Source organism: Salvia hispanica, chromosome 5, assembly GCF_029641045.1.
Source record: "Salvia hispanica isolate PSC_SH4W2 chromosome 5, Shi_PSC_v1, whole genome shotgun sequence".
Classification (NCBI taxonomy): domain Eukaryota; kingdom Viridiplantae; phylum Streptophyta; class Magnoliopsida; order Lamiales; family Lamiaceae; genus Salvia; species Salvia hispanica.
Genome location: NC_142696.1, coordinates 10162948 through 10175186, shown reverse-complemented (window position 1 = coordinate 10175186; position 12239 = coordinate 10162948). Strand labels below are relative to the sequence as shown.

Genomic DNA, 12239 nt, shown 5'->3' with positions numbered 1-12239 from the left:
CCGCACTTTATTCTTTCATAGCGTACGCTCCCGTGCGCAGGTTCTGATCCCCCACCCTCCAGACGGGTATAACTTTTGATCGGGAATGAGTTACGGGACCCACAACATATCACCGCGAAGCTCTCGCCGAGCCCCACGTTCTGAGCTACGGGTACAGCCCGTGGCTACTCCGGGAAGCAAAAAGAGGCCGTTTCGAGCCATTTCGAACACTTTTAGTTCGCAGCTACTGTTTTTCGGCACGTTTAAGATTGTGGGACCCGCTCGTCACCGGCTCGTGGAGATTGTCGTACTTTTTGTCCTCGTACTCGACAACAGCTAATCGAGTGTCGGACCACATCAAGACCAAATGAATGGAAAAAAAAAATGAACGCACTCGCAAAAAAAGGGGTGCAACACGAGGACTTCCCAGGGGGTCACCCATCCTAGTACTACTCTCGCCCAAGCACGCATAACTTCGGAGTTCTGATGGGATCCGGTGCATTAGTGCTGGTATGATCGCACCCATCAATAGCCTCGCACTTTATTCTGTCATAGCGTACGCTCCCGTGCGCAGGTTCTGATCCCCCACCCTTCACACAGGCATAACTTTTGATCCGGAAGGAGTTACGGGACCCACAGCATATCACCGCGAAGCTCTCGCCGAACCCCACGTTCTGAGCTAAGTGTACAGCCCGTGGCTACTCCGGGAAGCAAAAAGAGGCCGTTTCGAGCCATTTCGAACACTTTTAGTTCGCAGCTACTGTTTTTCGGCACGTTTAAGATTGTGGGACCCGCTCGTCACCGGCTCGTGGAGTTTGTCGTACTTTTTGTCCTCGTACTCGACAACAGCTAATCGAGTGTCGGACCACATCAAGACCAACTGAACGGAAAAAAAAAATGAACGCACACGCAAAAAAAGGGGTGCAACACGAGGACTTCCCAGGGGGTCACCCATCCTAGTACTACTCTCGCCCAAGCACGCTTAGCTTCGGAGTTCTGATGGGATCCGGTGCATTAGGGCTGGTATGATCGCACCCATCAATAGCCTCGCACTTTATTCTTTCATATCGTACGCTCCCGTGCGCAGGTTCTGATCCCCCACCCTTCACACAGGCATAACTTTTGATCCGGAAGGAGTTACGGGACCCACAGCATATCACCGCGAAGCTCTCGCCGAGCCCCACGTTCTGAGCTACGGGTACAACCCGTGGCTACTCCGGGAAGCAAAAAGAGGCCGTTTCGAGCCATTTCGAACACTTTTAGTTCGCAGCTACAGTTTTTCGGCACGTTTAAGATTGTGGGACCCGCTCATCACCGGCTCGTGGAGATTGTCGTACTTTTTGTCCTCGTACTCGACAACCACTAATCGAGTGTCGGACCACATCAAGACCAACTGAAAGGAAAAAAAATGAACGCACTCGCAAAAAAAGGGGTGCAACAGGGGGTCACCCATCCTAGTACTACTCTCGCCCAAGCACGCTTAACTTCGGAGTTCTGATGGGATCCGGTGCATTAGTGCTGGTATGATCGCACCCATCAATAGCCCCGCACTTTATTCTTTCATAGCGTACGCTCCCGTGCGCAGGTTCTGATCCCCCACCCTCCAGACGGGTATAACTTTTGATCGGGAATGAGTTACGGGACCCACAACATATCACCGTGAAGCTCTCGCCGAGCCCCACGTTCTGAGCTACGGGTACAGCCCGTGGCTACTCCGGGAAGCAAAAAGAGGCCGTTTCGAGCCATTTCGAACACTTTTAGTTCGCAGCTACAGTTTTTCGGCACGTTTAAGATTGTGGGACCCGCTCATCACCGGCTCGTGGAGATTGTCGTACTTTTTGTCCTCGTACTCGACAACCACTAATCGAGTGTCGGACCACATCAAGACCAACTGAAAGGAAAAAAAATGAACGCACTCGCAAAAAAAGGGGTGCAACAGGGGGTCACCCATCCTAGTACTACTCTCGCCCAAGCACGCTTAGCTTCGGAGTTCTGATGGGATCCGGTGCATTAGTGCTGGTATGATCGCACCCATCAATAGCCCCGCACTTTATTCTTTCATAGCGTACGCTCCCGTGCGCAGGTTCTGATCCCCCACCCTCCAGACGGGTATAACTTTTGATCGGGAATGAGTTACGGGACCCACAACATATCACCGCGAAGCTCTCGCCGAGCCCCACGTTCTGAGCTACGGGTACAGCCCGTGGCTACTCTGGGAAGCAAAAAGAGGCCGTTTCGAGCCATTTCGAACACTTTTAGTTCGCAGCCACTGTTTTTCGGCACGTTTAAGATTGTGGGACCCGCTCGTCACCGGCTCGTGGAGATTGTCGTACTTTTTGTCCTCGTACTCGACAACAGTTAATCGAGTGTCGGACCACATCAAGACCAACTGAACGGAAAAAAAAAATGAACGCACTCGCAAAAAAAGGGGTGCAACACAAGGACTTCCCAGGGGGTCACCCATCCTAGTACTACTCTCGCCCAAGCACGCATAACTTCGGAGTTCTGATGGGATCCGGTGCATTAGTGCTGGTATGATCGCACCCATCAATAGCCTCGCACTTTATTCTGTCATAGCGTACGCTCCCGTGCGCAGGTTCTGATCCCCCACCCTTCACACAGGCATAACTTTTGATCCGGAAGGAGTTACGGGACCCACAACATATCACCGCGAAGCTCTCGCCGAGCCCCACGTTCTGAGCTACGGGTACAGCCCGTGGCTACTCTGGGAAGCAAAAAGAGGCCGTTTCGAGCCATTTCGAACACTTTTAGTTTGCAGCTACAGTTTTTCGGCACGTTTAAGATTGTGGGACCCGCTCATCACCGGCTCGTGGAGATTGTCGTACTTTTTGTCCTCGTACTCGACAACCACTAATCGAGTGTCGGACCACATCAAGACCAACTGAACGGAAAAAAAATGAACGCACTCGCAAAAAAAGGGGTGCAACAGGGGGTCACCCATCCTAGTACTACTCTCGCCCAAGCACGCTTAACTTCGGAGTTCTGATAGGATCCGGTGCATTAGTGCTGGTATGATCGCACCCATCAATAGCCCCGCACTTTATTCTTTCATAGCGTACGCTCCCGTGCGCAGGTTCTGATCCCCCACCCTCTAGACGGGTATAACTTTTGATCGGGAATGAGTTATGGGACCCACAACATATCACCGCGAAGCTCTCGCCGAGCACCACGTTCTGAGCTACGGGTACAACCCGTGGCTACTCCGGGAAGCAAAAAGAGGCCGTTTCGAGCCATTTCGAACACTTTTAGTTCGCAGCTGCTGTTTTTCGGCACGTTTAAGATTGTGGGACCCGCTCGTCACCGGCTCGTGGAGATTGTCGTACTTTTTGTCCTCGTACTCGACAACAGCTAATCGAGTGTCGGACCACATCAAGACCAACTGAACGGAAAAAAAAAATGAACGCACTCGCAAAAAAAGGGGTGCAACACAAGGACTTCCGAGGGGGTCACCCATCCTAGTACTACTCTCGCCCAAGCACGCTTAACTTCGGAGTTCTGATGGGATCCGGTGCATTAGTGCTGGTATGATCGCACCCATCAATAGCCCCGCACTTTATTCTTTCATAGCGTACGCTCCCGTGCGCAGGTTCTGATCCCCCACCCTCCAGACGGGTATAACTTTTGATCGGGAACGAGTTACGGGACCCACAACATATCACCGCGAAGCTCTCGCCGAGCCCCACGTTCTGAGCTACGGGTACAGCCCGTGGCTACTCCGGGAAGCAAAAAGAGGCCGTTTCGAGCCATTTCGAACACTTTTAGTTCGCAGCCACTGTTTTTCGGCACGTTTAAGATTGTGGGACCCGCTCGTCACCGGCTCGTGGAGATTGTCGTACTTTTTGTCCTCGTACTCGACAACAGTTAATCGAGTGTCGGACCACATCAAGACCAACTGAACGGAAAAAAAAAATGAACGCACTCGCAAAAAAAGGGGTGCAACACAAGGACTTCCCAGGGGGTCACCCATCCTAGTACTACTCTCGCCCAAGCACGCATAACTTCGGAGTTCTGATGGGATCCGGTGCATTAGTGCTGGTATGATCGCACCCATCAATAGCCTCGCACTTTATTCTGTCATAGCGTACGCTCCCGTGCGCAGGTTCTGATCCCCCACCCTTCACACAGGCATAACTTTTGATCCGGAAGGAGTTACGGGACCCACAACATATCACCGCGAAGCTCTCGCCGAGCCCCACGTTCTGAGCTACGGGTACAGCCCGTGGCTACTCTGGGAAGCAAAAAGAGGCCGTTTCGAGCCATTTCGAACACTTTTAGTTTGCAGCTACAGTTTTTCGGCACGTTTAAGATTGTGGGACCCGCTCATCACCGGCTCGTGGAGATTGTCGTACTTTTTGTCCTCGTACTCGACAACCACTAATCGAGTGTCGGACCACATCAAGACCAACTGAAAGGAAAAAAAATGAACGCACTCGCAAAAAAAGGGGTGCAACAGGGGGTCACCCATCCTAGTACTACTCTCGCCCAAGCACGCTTAACTTCGGAGTTCTGATGGGATCCGGTGCATTAGTGCTGGTATGATCGCACCCATCAATAGCCCCGCACTTTATTCTTTCATAGCGTACGCTCCCGTGCGCAGGTTCTGATCCCCCACCCTCCAGACGGGTATAACTTTTGATCGGGAATGAGTTACGGGACCCACAACATATCACCGTGAAGCTCTCGCCGAGCCCCACGTTCTGAGCTACGGGTACAGCCCGTGGCTACTCCGGGAAGCAAAAAGAGGCCGTTTCGAGCCATTTCGAACACTTTTAGTTCGCAGCTACAGTTTTTCGGCACGTTTAAGATTGTGGGACCCGCTCATCACCGGCTCGTGGAGATTGTCGTACTTTTTGTCCTCGTACTCGACAACCACTAATCGAGTGTCGGACCACATCAAGACCAACTGAAAGGAAAAAAAATGAACGCACTCGCAAAAAAAGGGGTGCAACAGGGGGTCACCCATCCTAGTACTACTCTCGCCCAAGCACGCTTAACTTCGGAGTTCTGATGGGATCCGGTGCATTAGTGCTGGTATGATCGCACCCATCAATAGCCCCGCACTTTATTCTTTCATAGCGTACGCTCCCGTGCGCAGGTTCTGATCCCCCACCCTCCAGACGGGTATAACTTTTGATCGGGAATGAGTTACGGGACCCACAACATATCACCGCGAAGCTCTCGCCGAGCCCCACGTTCTGAGCTACGGGTACAGCCCGTGGCTACTCCGGGAAGCAAAAAGAGGCCGTTTCGAGCCATTTCGAACACTTTTAGTTCGCAGCTACTGTTTTTCGGCACGTTTAAGATTGTGGGACCCGCTCGTCACCGGCTCGTGGAGATTGTCGTACTTTTTGTCCTCGTACTCGACAACAGCTAATCGAGTGTCGGACCACATCAAGACCAAATGAATGGAAAAAAAAAATGAACGCACTCGCAAAAAAAGGGGTGCAACACGAGGACTTCCCAGGGGGTCACCCATCCTAGTACTACTCTCGCCCAAGCACGCATAACTTCGGAGTTCTGATGGGATCCGGTGCATTAGTGCTGGTATGATCGCACCCATCAATAGCCTCGCACTTTATTCTGTCATAGCGTACGCTCCCGTGCGCAGGTTCTGATCCCCCACCCTTCACACAGGCATAACTTTTGATCCGGAAGGAGTTACGGGACCCACAGCATATCACCGCGAAGCTCTCGCCGAACCCCACGTTCTGAGCTAAGTGTACAGCCCGTGGCTACTCCGGGAAGCAAAAAGAGGCCGTTTCGAGCCATTTCGAACACTTTTAGTTCGCAGCTACTGTTTTTCGGCACGTTTAAGATTGTGGGACCCGCTCGTCACCGGCTCGTGGAGTTTGTCGTACTTTTTGTCCTCGTACTCGACAACAGCTAATCGAGTGTCGGACCACATCAAGACCAACTGAACGGAAAAAAAAAATGAACGCACACGCAAAAAAAGGGGTGCAACACGAGGACTTCCCAGGGGGTCACCCATCCTAGTACTACTCTCGCCCAAGCACGCTTAGCTTCGGAGTTCTGATGGGATCCGGTGCATTAGGGCTGGTATGATCGCACCCATCAATAGCCTCGCACTTTATTCTTTCATATCGTACGCTCCCGTGCGCAGGTTCTGATCCCCCACCCTTCACACAGGCATAACTTTTGATCCGGAAGGAGTTACGGGACCCACAGCATATCACCGCGAAGCTCTCGCCGAGCCCCACGTTCTGAGCTACGGGTACAACCCGTGGCTACTCCGGGAAGCAAAAAGAGGCCGTTTCGAGCCATTTCGAACACTTTTAGTTCGCAGCTACAGTTTTTCGGCACGTTTAAGATTGTGGGACCCGCTCATCACCGGCTCGTGGAGATTGTCGTACTTTTTGTCCTCGTACTCGACAACCACTAATCGAGTGTCGGACCACATCAAGACCAACTGAAAGGAAAAAAAATGAACGCACTCGCAAAAAAAGGGGTGCAACAGGGGGTCACCCATCCTAGTACTACTCTCGCCCAAGCACGCTTAACTTCGGAGTTCTGATGGGATCCGGTGCATTAGTGCTGGTATGATCGCACCCATCAATAGCCCCGCACTTTATTCTTTCATAGCGTACGCTCCCGTGCGCAGGTTCTGATCCCCCACCCTCCAGACGGGTATAACTTTTGATCGGGAATGAGTTACGGGACCCACAACATATCACCGTGAAGCTCTCGCCGAGCCCCACGTTCTGAGCTACGGGTACAGCCCGTGGCTACTCCGGGAAGCAAAAAGAGGCCGTTTCGAGCCATTTCGAACACTTTTAGTTCGCAGCTACAGTTTTTCGGCACGTTTAAGATTGTGGGACCCGCTCATCACCGGCTCGTGGAGATTGTCGTACTTTTTGTCCTCGTACTCGACAACCACTAATCGAGTGTCGGACCACATCAAGACCAACTGAAAGGAAAAAAAATGAACGCACTCGCAAAAAAAGGGGTGCAACAGGGGGTCACCCATCCTAGTACTACTCTCGCCCAAGCACGCTTAGCTTCGGAGTTCTGATGGGATCCGGTGCATTAGTGCTGGTATGATCGCACCCATCAATAGCCCCGCACTTTATTCTTTCATAGCGTACGCTCCCGTGCGCAGGTTCTGATCCCCCACCCTCCAGACGGGTATAACTTTTGATCGGGAATGAGTTACGGGACCCACAACATATCACCGCGAAGCTCTCGCCGAGCCCCACGTTCTGAGCTACGGGTACAGCCCGTGGCTACTCTGGGAAGCAAAAAGAGGCCGTTTCGAGCCATTTCGAACACTTTTAGTTCGCAGCCACTGTTTTTCGGCACGTTTAAGATTGTGGGACCCGCTCGTCACCGGCTCGTGGAGATTGTCGTACTTTTTGTCCTCGTACTCGACAACAGTTAATCGAGTGTCGGACCACATCAAGACCAACTGAACGGAAAAAAAAAATGAACGCACTCGCAAAAAAAGGGGTGCAACACAAGGACTTCCCAGGGGGTCACCCATCCTAGTACTACTCTCGCCCAAGCACGCATAACTTCGGAGTTCTGATGGGATCCGGTGCATTAGTGCTGGTATGATCGCACCCATCAATAGCCTCGCACTTTATTCTGTCATAGCGTACGCTCCCGTGCGCAGGTTCTGATCCCCCACCCTTCACACAGGCATAACTTTTGATCCGGAAGGAGTTACGGGACCCACAACATATCACCGCGAAGCTCTCGCCGAGCCCCACGTTCTGAGCTACGGGTACAGCCCGTGGCTACTCTGGGAAGCAAAAAGAGGCCGTTTCGAGCCATTTCGAACACTTTTAGTTTGCAGCTACAGTTTTTCGGCACGTTTAAGATTGTGGGACCCGCTCATCACCGGCTCGTGGAGATTGTCGTACTTTTTGTCCTCGTACTCGACAACCACTAATCGAGTGTCGGACCACATCAAGACCAACTGAACGGAAAAAAAATGAACGCACTCGCAAAAAAAGGGGTGCAACAGGGGGTCACCCATCCTAGTACTACTCTCGCCCAAGCACGCTTAACTTCGGAGTTCTGATAGGATCCGGTGCATTAGTGCTGGTATGATCGCACCCATCAATAGCCCCGCACTTTATTCTTTCATAGCGTACGCTCCCGTGCGCAGGTTCTGATCCCCCACCCTCTAGACGGGTATAACTTTTGATCGGGAATGAGTTATGGGACCCACAACATATCACCGCGAAGCTCTCGCCGAGCACCACGTTCTGAGCTACGGGTACAACCCGTGGCTACTCCGGGAAGCAAAAAGAGGCCGTTTCGAGCCATTTCGAACACTTTTAGTTCGCAGCTGCTGTTTTTCGGCACGTTTAAGATTGTGGGACCCGCTCGTCACCGGCTCGTGGAGATTGTCGTACTTTTTGTCCTCGTACTCGACAACAGCTAATCGAGTGTCGGACCACATCAAGACCAACTGAACGGAAAAAAAAAATGAACGCACTCGCAAAAAAAGGGGTGCAACACAAGGACTTCCGAGGGGGTCACCCATCCTAGTACTACTCTCGCCCAAGCACGCTTAACTTCGGAGTTCTGATGGGATCCGGTGCATTAGTGCTGGTATGATCGCACCCATCAATAGCCCCGCACTTTATTCTTTCATAGCGTACGCTCCCGTGCGCAGGTTCTGATCCCCCACCCTCCAGACGGGTATAACTTTTGATCGGGAACGAGTTACGGGACCCACAACATATCACCGCGAAGCTCTCGCCGAGCCCCACGTTCTGAGCTACGGGTACAGCCCGTGGCTACTCCGGGAAGCAAAAAGAGGCCGTTTCGAGCCATTTCGAACACTTTTAGTTCGCAGCCACTGTTTTTCGGCACGTTTAAGATTGTGGGACCCGCTCGTCACCGGCTCGTGGAGATTGTCGTACTTTTTGTCCTCGTACTCGACAACAGTTAATCGAGTGTCGGACCACATCAAGACCAACTGAACGGAAAAAAAAAATGAACGCACTCGCAAAAAAAGGGGTGCAACACAAGGACTTCCCAGGGGGTCACCCATCCTAGTACTACTCTCGCCCAAGCACGCATAACTTCGGAGTTCTGATGGGATCCGGTGCATTAGTGCTGGTATGATCGCACCCATCAATAGCCTCGCACTTTATTCTGTCATAGCGTACGCTCCCGTGCGCAGGTTCTGATCCCCCACCCTTCACACAGGCATAACTTTTGATCCGGAAGGAGTTACGGGACCCACAACATATCACCGCGAAGCTCTCGCCGAGCCCCACGTTCTGAGCTACGGGTACAGCCCGTGGCTACTCTGGGAAGCAAAAAGAGGCCGTTTCGAGCCATTTCGAACACTTTTAGTTTGCAGCTACAGTTTTTCGGCACGTTTAAGATTGTGGGACCCGCTCATCACCGGCTCGTGGAGATTGTCGTACTTTTTGTCCTCGTACTCGACAACCACTAATCGAGTGTCGGACCACATCAAGACCAACTGAAAGGAAAAAAAATGAACGCACTCGCAAAAAAAGGGGTGCAACAGGGGGTCACCCATCCTAGTACTACTCTCGCCCAAGCACGCTTAACTTCGGAGTTCTGATGGGATCCGGTGCATTAGTGCTGGTATGATCGCACCCATCAATAGCCCCGCACTTTATTCTTTCATAGCGTACGCTCCCGTGCGCAGGTTCTGATCCCCCACCCTCCAGACGGGTATAACTTTTGATCGGGAATGAGTTACGGGACCCACAACATATCACCGTGAAGCTCTCGCCGAGCCCCACGTTCTGAGCTACGGGTACAGCCCGTGGCTACTCCGGGAAGCAAAAAGAGGCCGTTTCGAGCCATTTCGAACACTTTTAGTTCGCAGCTACAGTTTTTCGGCACGTTTAAGATTGTGGGACCCGCTCATCACCGGCTCGTGGAGATTGTCGTACTTTTTGTCCTCGTACTCGACAACCACTAATCGAGTGTCGGACCACATCAAGACCAACTGAAAGGAAAAAAAATGAACGCACTCGCAAAAAAAGGGGTGCAACAGGGGGTCACCCATCCTAGTACTACTCTCGCCCAAGCACGCTTAACTTCGGAGTTCTGATGGGATCCGGTGCATTAGTGCTGGTATGATCGCACCCATCAATAGCCTCGCACTTTATTCTGTCATAGCGTACGCTCCCGTGCGCAGGTTCTGATCCCCCACCCTCCAGACGGGTATAACTTTTGATCGGGAATGAGTTACGGGACCCACAACATATCACCGCGAAGCTCTCGCCGAGCCCCACGTTCTGAGCTACGGGTACAGCCCGTGGCTACTCTGGGAAGCAAAAAGAGGCCGTTTCGAGCCATTTCGAACACTTTTAGTTTGCAGCTACAGTTTTTCGGCACGTTTAAGATTGTGGGACCCGCTCTTCACCGGCTCGTGGAGATTGTCGTACTTTTTGTCCTCGTACTCGACAACCACTAATCGAGTGTCGGACCACATCAAGACCAACTGAACGGAAAAAAAATGAACGCACTCGCAAAAAAAGGGGTGCAACAGGGGGTCACCCATCCTAGTACTACTCTCGCCCAAGCACGCTTAACTTCGGAGTTCTGATACGATCCGGTGCATTAGTGCTGGTATGATCGCACCCATCAATAGCCCCGCACTTTATTCTTTCATAGCGTACGCTCCCGTGCGCAGGTTCTGATCCCCCACCCTCTAGACGGGTATAACTTTTGATCGGGAATGAGTTACGGGACCCACAACATATCACCGCGAAGCTCTCGCCGAGCCCCACGTTCTGAGCTACGGGTACAACCCGTGGCTACTCCGGGAAGCAAAAAGAGGCCGTTTCGAGCCATTTCGAACACTTTTAGTTCGCAGCTACTGTTTTTCGGCACGTTTAAGATTGTGGGACCCGCTCGTCACCGGCTCGTGGAGTTTGTCGTACTTTTTGTCCTCGTACTCGACAACAGCTAATCGAGTGTCGGACCACATCAAGACCAACTGAACGGAAAAAAAAAATGAACGCACTCGCAAAAAAAGGGGTGCAACACAAGGACTTCCGAGGGGGTCACCCATCCTAGTACTACTCTCGCCCAAGCACGCTTAACTTCGGAGTTCTGATGGGATCCGGTGCATTAGTGCTGGTATGATCGCACCCATCAATAGCCCCGCACTTTATTCTTTCATAGCGTACGCTCCCGTGCGCAGGTTCTGATCCCCCACCCTCCAGACGGGTATAACTTTTGATCGGGAATGAGTTACGGGACCCACAACATATCACCGCGAAGCTCTCGCCGAGCCCCACGTTCTGAGCTACGGGTACAGCCCGTGGCTACTCCGGGAAGCAAAAAGAGGCCGTTTCGAGCCATTTCGAACACTTTTAGTTTGCAGCTACAGTTTTTCGGCACGTTTAAGATTGTGGGACCCGCTCATCACCGGCTCGTGGAGATTGTCGTACTTTTTGTCCTCGTACTCGACAACCACTAATCGAGTGTCGGACCACATCAAGACCAACTGAACGGAAAAAAAATGAACGCACTCGCAAAAAAAGGGGTGCAACAGGGGGTCACCCATCCTAGTACTACTCTCGCCCAAGCACACTTAACTTCGGAGTTCTGATAGGATCCGGTGCATTAGTGCTGGTATGATCGCACCCATCAATAGCCCCGCACTTTATTCTTTCATAGCGTACGCTCCCGTGCGCAGGTTCTGATCCCCCACCCTCTAGACGGGTATAACTTTTGATCGGGAATGAGTTACGGGACCCACAACATATCACCGCGAAGCTCTCGCCGAGCCCCACGTTCTGAGCTACGGGTACAACCCGTGGCTACTCCGGGAAGCAAAAAGAGGCCGTTTCGAGCCATTTCGAACACTTTTAGTTCGCACCTACTGTTTTTCGGCACGTTTAAGATTGTGGGACCCGCTCGTCACCGGCTCGTGGAGATTGTCGTACTTTTTGTCCTCGTACTCGACAACAGCTAATCGAGTGTCGGACCACATCAAGACCAACTGAACGGAAAAAAAAATGAACGCATTCGCAAAAAAAGGGGTGCAACACAAGGACTTCCGAGGGAGTCACCCATCCTAGTACTACTCTCGCCCAAGCACGCTTAACTTCGGAGTTCTGATGGGATCCGGTGCATTAGGGCTGGTATGATCGCACCCATCAATAGCCTCGCACTTTATTCTTTCATAGCGTACGCTCCCGTGCGCAGGTTCTGATCCCCCACCCTTCACACAGGCATAACTTTTGATCCGGAAGGAGTTACGGGACCCACGGAAT

General features: G+C 52.1%; 12 non-coding genes and 11 pseudogenes across 12 annotated transcripts; all 23 read right to left on the bottom strand.

Moving 5' to 3' along the window:
• Window positions 1–384: 384 nt before the first annotated feature.
• LOC148925607 (5S ribosomal RNA) lies at window positions 385–503 on the bottom strand. Its single transcript, XR_016132145.1, has one exon. It is a non-coding gene; the product is annotated as a 5S ribosomal RNA (ribosomal RNA).
• Window positions 504–897: 394 nt separating this feature from the next.
• On the bottom strand, window positions 898–1016 carry LOC148925606 (5S ribosomal RNA). The gene has a single exon (XR_016131983.1). It is a non-coding gene; the product is annotated as a 5S ribosomal RNA (ribosomal RNA).
• Window positions 1017–1408: 392 nt separating this feature from the next.
• Window positions 1409–1514, bottom strand: LOC148925605 (5S ribosomal RNA; annotated as a pseudogene).
• Window positions 1515–1906: 392 nt separating this feature from the next.
• Window positions 1907–2012, bottom strand: LOC148925604 (5S ribosomal RNA; annotated as a pseudogene).
• Window positions 2013–2406: 394 nt separating this feature from the next.
• Window positions 2407–2525, bottom strand: LOC148925603 (5S ribosomal RNA). Its single transcript, XR_016131116.1, has one exon. It is a non-coding gene; the product is annotated as a 5S ribosomal RNA (ribosomal RNA).
• Window positions 2526–2917: 392 nt separating this feature from the next.
• Window positions 2918–3023, bottom strand: LOC148925602 (5S ribosomal RNA; annotated as a pseudogene).
• Window positions 3024–3417: 394 nt separating this feature from the next.
• On the bottom strand, window positions 3418–3536 carry LOC148925601 (5S ribosomal RNA). Its single transcript, XR_016130992.1, has one exon. It is a non-coding gene; the product is annotated as a 5S ribosomal RNA (ribosomal RNA).
• A 394-nt stretch (window positions 3537–3930) lies between these two features.
• LOC148925600 (5S ribosomal RNA) lies at window positions 3931–4049 on the bottom strand. Its single transcript, XR_016131115.1, has one exon. It is a non-coding gene; the product is annotated as a 5S ribosomal RNA (ribosomal RNA).
• A 392-nt stretch (window positions 4050–4441) lies between these two features.
• Window positions 4442–4547, bottom strand: LOC148925599 (5S ribosomal RNA; annotated as a pseudogene).
• A 392-nt stretch (window positions 4548–4939) lies between these two features.
• On the bottom strand, window positions 4940–5045 carry LOC148925598 (5S ribosomal RNA; annotated as a pseudogene).
• A 394-nt stretch (window positions 5046–5439) lies between these two features.
• Window positions 5440–5558, bottom strand: LOC148925597 (5S ribosomal RNA). Its single transcript, XR_016132144.1, has one exon. It is a non-coding gene; the product is annotated as a 5S ribosomal RNA (ribosomal RNA).
• A 394-nt stretch (window positions 5559–5952) lies between these two features.
• LOC148925596 (5S ribosomal RNA) lies at window positions 5953–6071 on the bottom strand. The gene has a single exon (XR_016131982.1). It is a non-coding gene; the product is annotated as a 5S ribosomal RNA (ribosomal RNA).
• A 392-nt stretch (window positions 6072–6463) lies between these two features.
• On the bottom strand, window positions 6464–6569 carry LOC148925595 (5S ribosomal RNA; annotated as a pseudogene).
• Window positions 6570–6961: 392 nt separating this feature from the next.
• On the bottom strand, window positions 6962–7067 carry LOC148925594 (5S ribosomal RNA; annotated as a pseudogene).
• A 394-nt stretch (window positions 7068–7461) lies between these two features.
• LOC148925593 (5S ribosomal RNA) lies at window positions 7462–7580 on the bottom strand. Its single transcript, XR_016131114.1, has one exon. It is a non-coding gene; the product is annotated as a 5S ribosomal RNA (ribosomal RNA).
• A 392-nt stretch (window positions 7581–7972) lies between these two features.
• On the bottom strand, window positions 7973–8078 carry LOC148925592 (5S ribosomal RNA; annotated as a pseudogene).
• Window positions 8079–8472: 394 nt separating this feature from the next.
• On the bottom strand, window positions 8473–8591 carry LOC148925591 (5S ribosomal RNA). The gene has a single exon (XR_016130991.1). It is a non-coding gene; the product is annotated as a 5S ribosomal RNA (ribosomal RNA).
• A 394-nt stretch (window positions 8592–8985) lies between these two features.
• LOC148925590 (5S ribosomal RNA) lies at window positions 8986–9104 on the bottom strand. The gene has a single exon (XR_016131113.1). It is a non-coding gene; the product is annotated as a 5S ribosomal RNA (ribosomal RNA).
• Window positions 9105–9496: 392 nt separating this feature from the next.
• Window positions 9497–9602, bottom strand: LOC148925589 (5S ribosomal RNA; annotated as a pseudogene).
• A 392-nt stretch (window positions 9603–9994) lies between these two features.
• On the bottom strand, window positions 9995–10100 carry LOC148925588 (5S ribosomal RNA; annotated as a pseudogene).
• An 892-nt stretch (window positions 10101–10992) lies between these two features.
• On the bottom strand, window positions 10993–11111 carry LOC148925587 (5S ribosomal RNA). Its single transcript, XR_016130990.1, has one exon. It is a non-coding gene; the product is annotated as a 5S ribosomal RNA (ribosomal RNA).
• A 392-nt stretch (window positions 11112–11503) lies between these two features.
• Window positions 11504–11609, bottom strand: LOC148925586 (5S ribosomal RNA; annotated as a pseudogene).
• A 393-nt stretch (window positions 11610–12002) lies between these two features.
• On the bottom strand, window positions 12003–12121 carry LOC148925585 (5S ribosomal RNA). Its single transcript, XR_016131661.1, has one exon. It is a non-coding gene; the product is annotated as a 5S ribosomal RNA (ribosomal RNA).
• Between the last annotated feature and the right edge of the window lie 118 nt (window positions 12122–12239).